Source organism: Symphalangus syndactylus, chromosome 11, assembly GCF_028878055.3.
Source record: "Symphalangus syndactylus isolate Jambi chromosome 11, NHGRI_mSymSyn1-v2.1_pri, whole genome shotgun sequence".
NCBI lineage: Eukaryota > Metazoa > Chordata > Mammalia > Primates > Hylobatidae > Symphalangus > Symphalangus syndactylus.
In genome coordinates, this window is record NC_072433.2 from 45,181,575 (window position 1) to 45,194,651 (window position 13,077).

The 13,077-nt window shown below is 47.7% G+C and overlaps 1 long non-coding RNA gene across 1 annotated transcript in view; it reads right to left on the minus strand.

Annotated features, from left to right (window-relative positions):
• The window catches only part of LOC134731721 (uncharacterized), a 53,808-nt gene extending 44,921 nt beyond the window's left edge, over window positions 1-8,887 (minus strand). Inside the window, exon 1 of the long non-coding RNA XR_010114223.1 lies at window positions 8,615-8,887. This is a non-coding gene — a long non-coding RNA (uncharacterized lncRNA). The remainder of the gene's footprint in view (window positions 1-8,614) is intronic.
• Between the last annotated feature and the right edge of the window lie 4,190 nt (window positions 8,888-13,077).

Here is a 13,077-nt window from a genome sequence, read left to right on the forward strand (position 1 = left end):
GGTGATCCACCAGCCCTGGCCTCCCAAAGTACTGGGATTATGGGCATGACCCACCTTGCCCAGCCATGTCTCTTCTTTTCTTTTTTAATTTCAGCTTTTGTTTTAGATGCAGAGGATATACATGCAGGTTTGTTACACGGGTATATCGCATGATGCCAAAGTTTAAGGTACGATTGATTCTGTCACAAGCATAGGACCCAATAAGTAGTTTTCCAACCCCTACAGCTCCCTCCCTCTACCCTCTAGGAGTCCCCAGTGTCTATTGTTTCCATCTTTGTGTCCTATGTACCCAATATTTTGCTCCCACTTATAAGTGAGAACACGGGGTATTTGGTTTTCTGTTTCTATGTTAATTCAAGTGCAGTTGGTTTGAGGTATCAGGGAAAATCACATCTTTTTACCCTTTTATTTGCTAAGAATATCAGACACTACCTTGTCTTTCCCACTGCTACACAATTTTAATTCCAATTGTGTGTTTTCCATAGATTCTTGCAAAGATGCTATAAGGCAAACAGGTGAAATATTATTATCCTCCACCTACAAACTAAGAAAAAGAACCTGAATGACTGCCCAGGACTCCCTGGGTAGGAGAGAGGGGAGCTAACACCAGAGCCCAGGTCCCCGGCTCCCCACCCAGGGCTTCACTGCTTGGCTCCAGTCAATAAAATAGCACAGGTCTAAAGAGTCTAAAATCTGGAGATCCCCACCAGAAAGGGGTCCTTCTTTTGTTACAAAGGAAATATATCCAAAGGTTAGAATCAGGCCAGGCGTGGTGGCTCACACCTGTAATCTCAACAATTTGGGAGGCCGAGGCAGGTTGATCACTTGAGGTCAGGAGTTCGAGACCAGCCTGGCCAACATGGTGAATCCCCCATCTCTACTAAAAATACAAAAATTAGCGGGGAATGGTGGCACGTGCCTGTAATCCCAGGTACTTGGTAGGCTGAGGCAAGAGAATCGCTTGAACCTGGGAGGCAGAGGTTGCAGTGAGCCGAGATTGCACCACTGCACTCCAGCCTGGGCGACAGAGTGAGACCTAGTCTCAAAAAAAAAGAAAAAAAGGGTTGGAATCATGGACTTTAAAGCCCGACTGCCCAAGCTGGCCCCAGCTCCAGCCCTCACTACCCAGAGAGCATAGCTCCCTCTCTCTCAAGCTCCATTCCTCCAGGCCTGTAACACTGGGATAATAATAGTACCTACTTCTTACTTTTGTGAATTTTAAATAAACAAATGCGTGAAGAAGACTTGGCATGGCGTCTGGCATATAATAAAGGCTCGCTGAGATTTCTCTATGACTGCCCTATTATCACAGTTCTTTCCATTTAAACAGCCATCTTCCAGGATTGTAATGCCAGACTGCTGCCACAAGGTGGCACTGTTGTCTCTGGCCACCCTTCCTGAGTCGCTAAAGCTTCATTTCTCAAAATGCCAAGTTGAGTCAGGACGGAAGGAGAACCCAGAAAAAGATGACACAGTCCGAGAACTCCAGCCAAAAACGTGACCTCCTTGTCACATCAAAAATGATGAAGCTGCTTCCTTCTTTTATCTCTGCTCTTTCTTGTAGCTGGATTCCCACACCTCAGAATAGGCTGAAGCAGCTGGTAAAATTGGGCTGCCCAGCCCCAACCCCACACCACGGGCACAACTGGGCAGGAGGTCCTAGTGGAAGGTGATTGAATCCACTGCTGTAGAGAAGGGCTTCTAGGGCTGTAGCACGCTTACGCCTCACCTGGGCACCTTATGAAAATGCAGATTCTGATTCTCAGCCTCTCTGTGCCTTATTTTCTTCATCTCAAAATAGGGAATAATAATGGCACCTAATGGCCGGGCGCGGTGGCTCACGCTTGTAATCCCAGCACTTTGGGGGGCAGAGGCGGGCGGATCACGAGGTCAGGAGATCGAGATCACGGTGAAACCCCGTCTCTACTAAAAAATACAAAAAATTAGCCGGGCGTGGTGGCGGGCGCCTGTAGTCCCAGCTACTCGGAGAGGCTGAGGCAGGAGAATGGCGTGAACCCGGGAGGCGGAGCTTGCACTGAGCCGAGACTGCGCTGCACTCCAGCCTGGGCGACAGAGCGAGACTCCGTCTCAAAAATAATAATAATAATAATAATGGCACCTACTTCAGGGAGTTATTATGCAGAAAAAGATGACAGCATGATCCATTAAGTGATCAATTGAATAAGCAGGGCACATGGCGAGTGCCCTTGCAAACTTTTATGTTAGAGAGAAAAAAAGGTCAGGCTTGGGGCTGTGGGATGGGGCCTGGCACTGTGCATTTCTTTTTTGTTTGTTTGTTTTTGTTCTTTGAGACGAAGTCTTCACTGTAGCCCAAGCTGGAGTGCAGTGGTGCAATCTCAGCTTACCGCAACCTCCACCTCCAGGGGCTCAAGCGATTCTCGTGCTTCAGCCTCCCGAGTAGCTGGGACTACAGGCGCGTATCACCACGCCCAGCTAATTTTTTGTATGTCAGTAGAAACGGGGTTTCACCATGTTGCCCAGGGTGGTCCCGAACTCCTGAGCTCAGGAGGTCCGCCCGCCTCGGCCTCCCATTACAGGGGTGAGCCACCGCGCCCAGCCAGCACTGTGCATTTCTAACAAGCTCTTGGGTGAGGTCTGTGCTGCGGTTCGGGGCCCCATACTCTGAGGACCTGGCCCATTTGTGGCAAATGGAACTGGCGACCTCTTGGAAGTCAAGGCTGCAGTGAGCCGAGTTCCTTATGCATGCCGGTTCACCCAGCTGCACAACAGCCCTGTGAAATCAGTGTCATCGTTCTCGTTTTATGGATGATAAACAAAAACATTAAGTAACTGTCCCAAGGTTGTAACAGCTAATTATTAGCAGAGCCGGAACTCAAACACAATACACTTCTGCTAAATCAAATGTCATTGTTTTATGTTGAATTAAAGTAAACATGGCCCAGCTTTCCCTCCCTGACTTCCCAAGACAAAGAGAAAAGGTCACAGAGGCAGCAGAGAGTGGAAAGGAGGGCAGCGCCTGGAGCCAAACCTACTGGACTCACAGTCTGTCCAGTCAGGAGCTGTGTGACCTTGATGAGTTGCTCAGCCTCTCTGTGCCTTATTTTCTTCATCTCAAAATAGGGAATAATAATGGCACCTACTTCGAGGAGGTATTATGCAGAAAAAGATGGCAGCATGATCAATTAAGTGATTAACTGAATAAGCAGGGCACATGGCGAGTGCCCAGTCATTGTCTGCACCGAGGGCTCATGTCCAACGCTGTGAGAACTGCAAGGACCCATGATCTCCACGTTGGGCTTTAGGGAGCTCACAGTCTGATGAGGGAGGGTGGAGAAAGTGATCGCAGAAGGCCCATCGGAGCACCCATGGGGAGCGATCACCACCACGCAGCTCAGCATAAGGCAGCCACCAGCACCCCACAGGAACTGTCAAAGCTCATCTGTATGTTCATCTGCTCCTACACTCCCCCAAAAAAGTTTAACACCTTGAGTGAGTCCACTCATTATGGACACAACGAGACCACAGAGGACATGAGATGGAGGCTGTGAATCCACTAGGCCCTTTGTTCCAAAAGCCTCTTGCAGCAGGAGCTGACTACAATGCGAATGACTGCAGTGTGTAAAGACATGATTTGTACCATCAGGCCTCTAAATGCACACCTGCGACTTCACATGGTGCCTCAACAGTGATCCATTCCAAGGTCGGAGGAGAAACAGCCTCGCATTTACTGAGAGAAGGTGGCTGGTCTCAAATGTGGGGCCTGGCTGTTTTCAAGGGTGAGTCTAGACACTCTTTACTCTGTAGTTGCAGTTTAAACCCTGGATAATTTGAGCCTGCTCATCTGGGTCATAGTTAACAATGTGTCTTCAAGAGACTGGAAACAAACTGCCCATCAGGAAGCCGGGTAGTCTCAGCTACTCTGGATGCTGGGGTAGCAGGATCCCTTGAGCCAAGGAGTTCAAGGCTATAGTGCACTATGATTGCACCTGTGAATAGCCACTGCACTCCAGCCTGGGCAACATAGGGAGACCTCATCTCTAAAAATTAATAAAATAAATGCCCATCATTAGGGAACTAGTGAAAGAAATTGTAAAATAAGCTGCTTGAGCAGATAAAAACAATAGAATGTGGGGGCTCTCAATGTTCTCATATAGAAAGATTTCGTCCTATGAAAATAACAAGCTACAGCTGGGCATGGTGGCTCACACCTGTAATCCCAGCACTTTGGGAAGCTGAGGCAGGCAGATCATCACCTGAGGTCAGGAGTTCAAGATCAGTTTGGCCAACATGTCAAAAGCCCATCTGTACTAAAAATATAAAAATTAGCTGGGCATGGTGGCGTACATCTGTAATCCTAGCTACTAGGGAGGCTGAGGCAGGAGAATTGTGTGAACCCAGGAGGTGGAGGTTGTAGTGAGCGGAGATCACGCTACTTCACTCCAGCCTGGGTGACAGACTGAGACTCCATCTCAAAAATAAAAACAAAAATAAATAAAATAAAATGTGGAAAGATAGTCCTAGCAACTAAGGAGTCTGAGGCAGGAGAATCACTTCAGCCCAGGAGTTTGAGGCTGAAGTGACCCTTGATCGTTCCACTGCACGCCAGCCTGGGCAACAGATTGAAACCCCAACACACATACAAAAAAAAAGTGGAAAGATCCATAAAAAACAAACAGCAGTGGTTACCCCTAGGGGAGTCCACTAGGAAGATGGGGGACAGAGACAGAGAGAGCAGTGCAGGTAGGAGCAGACCTAGTTGCCCCTGGTGGCCTTGTTATTGTTTTATGTTGAATTAAAGTAAACATGGCCCAGCTTTCCCTCCCTGACTCCAAGACAAAGAGAAAAGGCCACAGAGGCAGCAGAGAGTGGAAAGGAGGGCAACGCCTGGAACCAAACCTCCCAGACTCACAATCTGCCAGTCAGGAGCTGTGTGACCCTGACGAGTTGCTCAGCCTCTCTGTGCCTTATTTTCTTCATCTCAAAATAGGGAATAATAATGGCACCTACTTCAGGGAGTTATTATGCAGAAAAAGATGACAGCATGACCAATTAAGTGATTAATTGAATAAGCAGGGCACATGGCGAGTGCCCTTGCAAACTTTCATGTTAGAGAGAAAAAAAAGGTCAGGCTTGGGGCTGTGGGTGCTTACCAACTTTCTTTCGGTTCCCTCCAAAATCCCTCCCATCTGTGGGCGCCCTTCCACTGAATGCCTTTTTAAAAACTGTGGTATAAAAAAAAAACATAAAATATATAATCTTTACAACTTTCGACTGTACAGTTTGGTAACGTTAAGTGTATTCACATTGTTATGAAAGTATTTTAATACTTATGTAATTTTTTTTTTGAGATGGTGTCTCACTCTGTCACCAGGCCGGAGTGCAGTGGCGCAATTTCAGCTCACTGCAACCTCCACCTCCCGTGTTCAAGCAATTCTTGTGCCTCAGCCTACTGAGTAGCTGGGATTATAGGCACCCGGCCACCACACCAAGCTAATTTTTTTTGTATTTTTAGTCGAGACAGGGTTTCACCACATTGGCCAGGATGGTCTCGATCTCCTGACCTTGTGATCCACCCGCCTCCACCTCCCAAAGTGCTAGGATTACAGGCATGAGCCACCATGCCCAGCCCTGTGTTGCCTATTTAAGAAATCAATTTAAAAATCATTATGCCCTCATCCTACCTGACTTCAAACTATACTACAAGGCTACTGATACCAAAACAGATACATAGACCAATGGAACAGAACACAGGCCTCAGAAATAACACCACGCATCTACAACCATCTAATCTTTGACAAACCTAACAAAAACAAGCAATGGGGAAAGGATTCCCTATTTAATAAATGGTGCTGGGAAAGCTGGCTAGCCATATGCAGAAAACTGAAACTGGACCCCTTCCTTACACCTTATACAAAAATTAACTCAAGACGGATTAAAGACTTAAATGTAAAACCTAAAACCATAAAAACCCTAGAAGAAAACCTAGGCAATACCATTCAGGACATAGGCATGGACAAAGACTTCATGACTAAAACACTAAAAGGAATTGCAACAAAAGCCAAAATTGACAAATGGGAGCTAATTAAACTAAAGAGCTTCTGCACAGCAAAAGAAACTATCATCAGAATGAACAGGCAACCTATAGCATGGGAGAAAATTTTTTCAATCTATCCACCTGACAAAGGTCTAATATCCATAATCTACAAGGAACTTAAATTTACAAGAAAAAAACAACCCCATTAAAAATTGGACGAAGGATATGAACAGACACTTCTCAAAAGAAGACATTTATGTGGCCAACAGATCTATGAAAAAAAGCTCATCATCACTGGTCATTTACAGAAATGCAAATCAAAACCACAATGAGATACCATCTCACGCCAGTTAGAATGGTGGATCATTAAAAAGTCAGGAAACAACAGATGCCGGAGAGGATGTGGAGAAATAGGAACGCTTTTACACTGTTGGTGAGAGTGTAAATTAGCTCAACCATTGTGGAAGACAGTGTGGCGATTCCTCAAGGATCTAGAACCAGAAATACCATTTGACCCAGCAATCCCATTACCGGGTATATACCCAAAGGATTATAAATCATTCTGTCAAAGAGACACATGCACACGTATGTTTATTGCAGCATTATTTACAATAGCAAAAACTTGGAACCAACCCAAATACCCATCAATGATAGACTGGATAAAGAAAACGTGGTATATATACACCATGTAATACTATGCAGCCATAAAAAAGAGTGAGATCATGTCCTTTGTAGGGACATGGATATAGTTGGAAACCATCACTCTCAGCAAACTAACACAGGAACAGAAAACCAAACACTGCATGTTCTCACTCATAAGTGGGAGATGAACAATGAGAACACATGGACACAGGGAGGGGAACATCACACACTGGGGCCTGTCAGGGGGTGGGGGGTAAGAGAAGGGAGAGTATTGGGACAAATACTTAATGCACGTGGGGCTTAAAACCTAGATGACAGGTTGATAGGTGCAGTAAACCACCATGGCACATGTATACCTGTGTAACAAACCTTCACGTTCTGCACATGTATCCCAGAACTTAAAGTCAAATTAGAAAAAAAAGAAGAAAAAATATCATTATGCCCAAATACGTCATTGATGTCTATTTCAGTTGAGTAAAGAGACTTGTTATACTGGGAAAGAGAAAAAAAGGGGAATATGTGCCTTGAAATCAGACTGAACTGAATTCAAATCCTGTCCCTGCCATTTACTGGCATTGGAAAAGTCAAGTAAGTTCTCTAAGCCTTTGTCTCCCCTTTCCTTTTTTTTTTTTTTTTTTTTCAAGACAGGGTCTTGCTCTGTCGCCCAGGCTGGAGAGTGCAGTGGCTCAATCTCGGGTCACTGCAGCCTTGACCTCCCCCACTCCAGCGATCTTCCCACCTCGGCCTCCTGAGTAACTGGGACTACATGCATGCCTCATGTCTGGCTAGTTTTTGTATTTTTGGTAGAGACAGGGTTTCGCCATGTTACCCAGGCTTCCCCGTTCTTCAAAATGCACATGAAAATGATGTCCATCAAATGCATTCCCGGGAGCATTAAATGAGAATTCTTGTAAAGCAAGGAGCACATAATCTAGCCCAAGAGCGCTGCGAGTTCACAGTGACTCTTTATTTTGTACTGCACTTGGAAGAATGTTGGACAAAGCGCGTGCCTTGGAAGCCAGGGCAGGAGTTCTCAACCTGTGGAGCACCAGGAACACCTGGGGTTCCTGTTAAAAATATCCATGCCAAGAGTCCCACCCCAAACCCACTGAGCCAGAATCTAATAGAGGTGGATGGAACCTGAGCCACCGTATTTTAACACCTGCCCCCCCCCCCTTTTTTTTTTTTTGAGGTCGATTCTCCTTCTATCACCCAGGCTGGAGTGCAGTGGCGGAACTCCGCTCACCACAACATCCGCCTCCTGGGTTCAAGCAATTCTCCTGCCTCAGCCTCCCAGGTAGCTGGGACTACAGGCGCACACCACCATGCCCAGCTAACTTTTGTATTTTTAGTAGAGACAGGGTTTCACCATGTTGGCCAGGCTGGTCTCGAACTCCTGACTTCATGATCCGCCCTCCTAGGCCTCCCAAAGTGCTGGGATTACAGGCGTGAGCCACCGCTCTCGGCCCACCCTACCCCTTTAATTCGGGCACATCAAAGCTGAGAACAGCTAGGTGGAGATGCCCTGCGTCCTTGGGTGTCACTTCTGGGCCTCGGGAGGTGGCAGGCCCAGGCAGACTGATGTGCTAAGGTTGTCGTTCTAGATGCTGAGAAGTTCTGAAGTCATCGCCAGACAGTGTTAAGAAAGAGAGCTTTAGGGAGCAATTTCCCTCATGTGATCTGAGGGCGGGGGTAGAGATGGAGGAAGTCGCCCTCCCCACTCTGACATCTGATCACCTTCTGTCCACTTGAAGCAGCAAAAAGAGGGTGCAAAGTCCCCGTTGCATTTTACTGAGCTTCTGATGCACTCCCCCACCTCCCCAGCTGCTCTCTCCACATTCGAGGAAGCAGCGCGGGTAGCAGCAGACCCAGTCGCCCCTGGTTGCCTGAAAGTGCCCTTCCAAGCTTTTTTGTTAGAAAAAAAAAAAAGCCAAGCTCGGGGCTGTGGGTGCTTACCAACTTTCTTTCGGTTCCCTCCGAAATCCCTCCCATTTGTGGGAGGCTTTTTCTGACAATCACCCACGTGCATTTGGTTTGCATCCCAGTTCGGCCTTGCCGCTGGCTGCCAGAAGCTCTGCGTGCCGCGGGTGGCCCCGGAGTCTCCCTCGCGCTCCGGTGGAAAGAGCTGGGACGCCCTCGCAGGCTGCGCTGGCGCCGCGGGAACAGCAGGTGGCGCCACGGACCCAAGGCGCCCTGAGACGGGAGCGGTTCCTGGAGAGAGCAGGAGTGTCTGTGTTCACAGCAGCTCAATAAATGCTTGATAGGTATGTGTGAGAGCTGAAACAGTTTCCCGCTGCACTCTGTGTCCAGATCTAAGCAGCAAAGCTGTCAGGAGGGTGAAAAAGCGAGTGTCCAGAGGTGGGAGTTGAACAATGAAAACACATGGACACAGGGAGGGGAACATCACACACCGGGTCCTATGGGTGGGTGGGGGGCAAGGGGTGGGGGAGCATTAGGACAAATACCTAATGCATGCGGGGTTTAAAACCTAGATGACGGGTTGATAGGTGCAGCAAACCACCATGGCACATGTATACCTATGTAACGAGCCTGCACGTTCTGTACATGTATCCCAGAACTCAAAGTCAAATAAAAATAAAAATTAAAATTAAAATTAAAAAGTGAGTGTCTCCGCAGGAAGGGCGGGCGGACCCTCTGCCTTGCAGAAATAGGGAAGCCTGCCCCAGGAGCAGGGAAGGCCGCGCAGCACCAGGAGCGGAGGGGCCAGCACTCTGTCGCCAGCTCGGTGGTCTTAGACCCTACACGGGCTTCCCCAAAGACCTGCGGCTGCTAGCAACCCCCACCCCAGGGACAGAGTCCTCGGTCCTGGCGCATCAACTGAGAATTTCCCACTCTGAGTCATTTACATCCCCTTCATGATTTTGGACGTACCTACATGTCACCTGAAATATGACTCAGTTATTTTTTTCTTCAACTCAACTTTTTAAAGTTAAATGTAGGCCAGGTACAGTGGCTCATGCCTGTAATCCCAACAGTTTGGGAAGCCCAGGCTGGAGGATCTCTTGAGGTCAGAAATTTGAGAGCAACCTGGGCAACATAGCAAGACCTCATCTCTCAAAAAAAAAAAAAAATTCAGAGCAGGAGTGGAAGTTTATTTAAAAGGCTTTAGAGCAGGAAAGAAAGGAAAGGAAAGTACGCTTGGAAGAGACCCAAGCAGGCACCAACATCAAGTGCCCATTTTTTTTAATTAGCCAGGTGTAGTGGTGCACACCTGTAGTCCCAGCTACTCAGGAGGCTGACGTAGGAGAATCGCTTGAGCCTAGGAGTTAGTTCAAGGCTGCAGTGAGCCGGGATCACACCATTGTACTCCAGCCTGGGCGACAGAGCAAGACTCTGTCTCTAAAATAAACAAACAAGAGTTATATGTATTAAAAAAAAAAAAAGTAACTAAGTAGAGCTAAATATAAGGGAAACAGTTTATTGCTATACTAACTAGAAGCCCAGTATTTCTCACCAAAACAGAAGAGAACTATAAAAATAAATACACAACAGTCACGATTTCTTACAAGTCTGGCAGTTTACCGCTGAAAAGCAACCGGTATCTCATCAGTGCTGTGTTTTCCACACTTGAGGAAAATCAGGGATTCCAGCGCAGAAACCAACAGGAATTCTGAATGAAATGAGGTAACAGGTGGTGAAAGGAAAGCCAAGCAAAGCCTGAGAGAGAGGGGGTCAACCCTGAACGACATTCTGTGCCGGGCAGCGGATTCCAGGGCTTCTTGCAGGATGCACATTCTTCCGGAAACTGCAAGTTATTTTTGACTGCTAAGCTGGAGAGGAAGGGTAGAGGCCCAGTTTCCTGTGAGCCCGCCCCACCCCTGAGGTCTGATGCCAAGCTGATGGCATTACAGGGTCAGGTAGTCCCAAGAGGTCACCTGGCTGGCCTCCCATATCTGGTGACCGATCACCTGTCCCACAACCTTCTTGAGGGGTCTTCCTCCCTCTGCCCCAGTGCATTGCTGCTGTGGAGGCAGCTGCAGGGAGGCAGGACCCAGGGCAGCTGGCCAGACAAGTGAGTTCAGGGAAGATAGAGGAGGTGGAGTGGCCCTTCCCTAGACACGGCTTCAGTGAGCCTGTGATTGAAGAGGTGTCTGCACTGGGTTACGCTGTAGGGAAAGATAACCATGGAACTGTGGGCAAGGCATTTCCCCTCTTGCTCTTGGCTTCCTCTTCTGTAAATTAAAGAGCGTGGGTCAGACAGGATCTTATAGTGAAGAGTCGTTTCCAAGCACCTCTCCAGCCTGAGACTTGGGGCTGTTAGAGGGAGGAATTACCTGGCCAACCGTGCCTTTCACTACATGCAGTTGTTTTTCTTTTTTTTCTTTTAAAGACATGGTCTCGCTCTATCGCCCAGGCTGGAGTGCAGTGGCCTGATCATGGCTCAAGTGATCCTCCCACCTCAGCCTCCCAAGTAGCTGGGACTACAGGCACCCACCACCATGCCCAGGTAGTTATTTTATGGTTTACAGAGATAGGGCCTTGCTGTGCTGCCCAGTCTGGTATGCAAGAGTTTTGTAACAAAGTGTGCAAATGGTCTCTCCTATTATTTCAGAGAACCAAGAGCCCACGGTCAAGTAGAAGGAGAACCCTCCCCACTGTGTGTGTCCCGCAATCCTGGAATATGGAAAGGCCATTTGTACTACCTTGTCCTGGAGCTCTTTAAGTCAAGAAGTCCCAATTATTGATCCTGGGCAGTCCCTAAAGTAGCCTGGTATGAGTTTGGGAGTGGGACAGGTGATCGGTCACCAGATATGGGAGGCCAGCCGGGTGACCTCTTGGGACCACCTGACCCTGTGTTCAAGGGGAGCCAAGGCATGCCTCTGCCCCTCTAGTTCTGCAGGGAAGTCTTCAATATTGCACACCTGCTGTGACAGTCCTGGCTCAGTCCCTTCCTAGTGGTGGGGACTGCAGTCAAGTTAATCTCTCTAAGCCTCAGTTTCTTAATCTGTAAAATGGGCATAACGCCTACTTCATGGAATTTTTTGTTGCGGCTAAATGAGATCATTCATGTAGAGTCAGTCAATCAGTATTTGCTGAACACCTACTGTTCTAAGCGCTTGGTGCATAGCCTAGTTCCTTGTACAGGATTAGACATGCAGGGAGTTTTGGAAAAGCAATGAATATAGGTGTATATATGTGTGTGTGTGTATATATATATATGTATATGTTTATATAGAATATCTTCCATACTGCAGCAATTCCATTCAATCCCCTCTTCCAAACATGAAGGGGCTAGGCTTCCTCTTGGCATGGTAGCCAGGTTCCAAGTAAGACTATTTCACTACCAAGTGTTCCAAGAAAAAGGAAGTAAAAGCTTTCATCTTCCTAAGCATTGATCTTGGAAGTCCTGGAACATCACTTCCACTGAATTCTATTAGTCAATGAGGTCACAAGGCCAGCCCAGATTCTTAAAGAGAAGCACGCACATGCAGGAAGGAAGGAATTTCTGAGGACCATCTTTGGAAACTACCTAACACAGACGAGGAATAGAACAGGCCTGGTTTCCTGTGAGCCCACCCCACCCCGAGGTCCGATGCCAAGCTGATGGCATCACAGGGTCAGGTGGTCCCAAGAGGTCACCCAGCTGGCCTCCCATATCTGGTGACCGATCACAAGTCCCACATCCTTCCTGAGGGGTCTTCCTGCCTCTGCCCCAGTGCATTGCTGCTGTGGAGGTAGCTGCAGGGAGGCAGGACCTAGGGCAGCTGGCCAGACAAGTGAGTTCAGGGAAGATAGAGGAGGTGGAGTGGCCCTTCCCTAGACACAGCCTCAGTGAGCCTGTGATTGAAGAGGTGTCTGCACTGGGTTACGCTGTAGGGAAAGATAACCATGGAACTGTGGGCAAGGCACTTCCCCTCTTGCTCCTGGTTTCCTCTTCTGTAAATTAAAGAGGGTGGGTCAGACAGGGCCTTATAGTGAAGAGTCACCTCCAAGCGCCTCTCCAGCGTGAGACTTGGGGCTGTTAGAGGGAAGAATTGCCAGCAGTTGCTCACTGACACTGTAACATTTATTCATTTGTTCATCCATTCATTGCCTGCCTTCCCCTCTCATATGTAAGCTGATGAGAACAGACATTGCTTTGTTTAGTGTTATATTCCCAGCACTTAGAGTAATGCTTGGCACTTAGTAGGCGCTCAGTAAATATTTGTTGAATGAATGAATCAATCAATTAAGTAATCAATTATTCAGTTGTCCTAACCAGCCACAGGAAGTTGAGTAGGACAAGGAGGTTTCATGGAAGAAGTGAGAATTGGGCTGGGCTTTGAAGACAGGGAGGCCTGGCAAGAATGTGTTCTATTGATGAGCCAATGAGAAGCAGTGAGAAATAGTGGGCTGATGCCCCAGTCACTTTGGTGGACACACAACCAACCACAAACCCTTAACTAATTGTTCTTTCA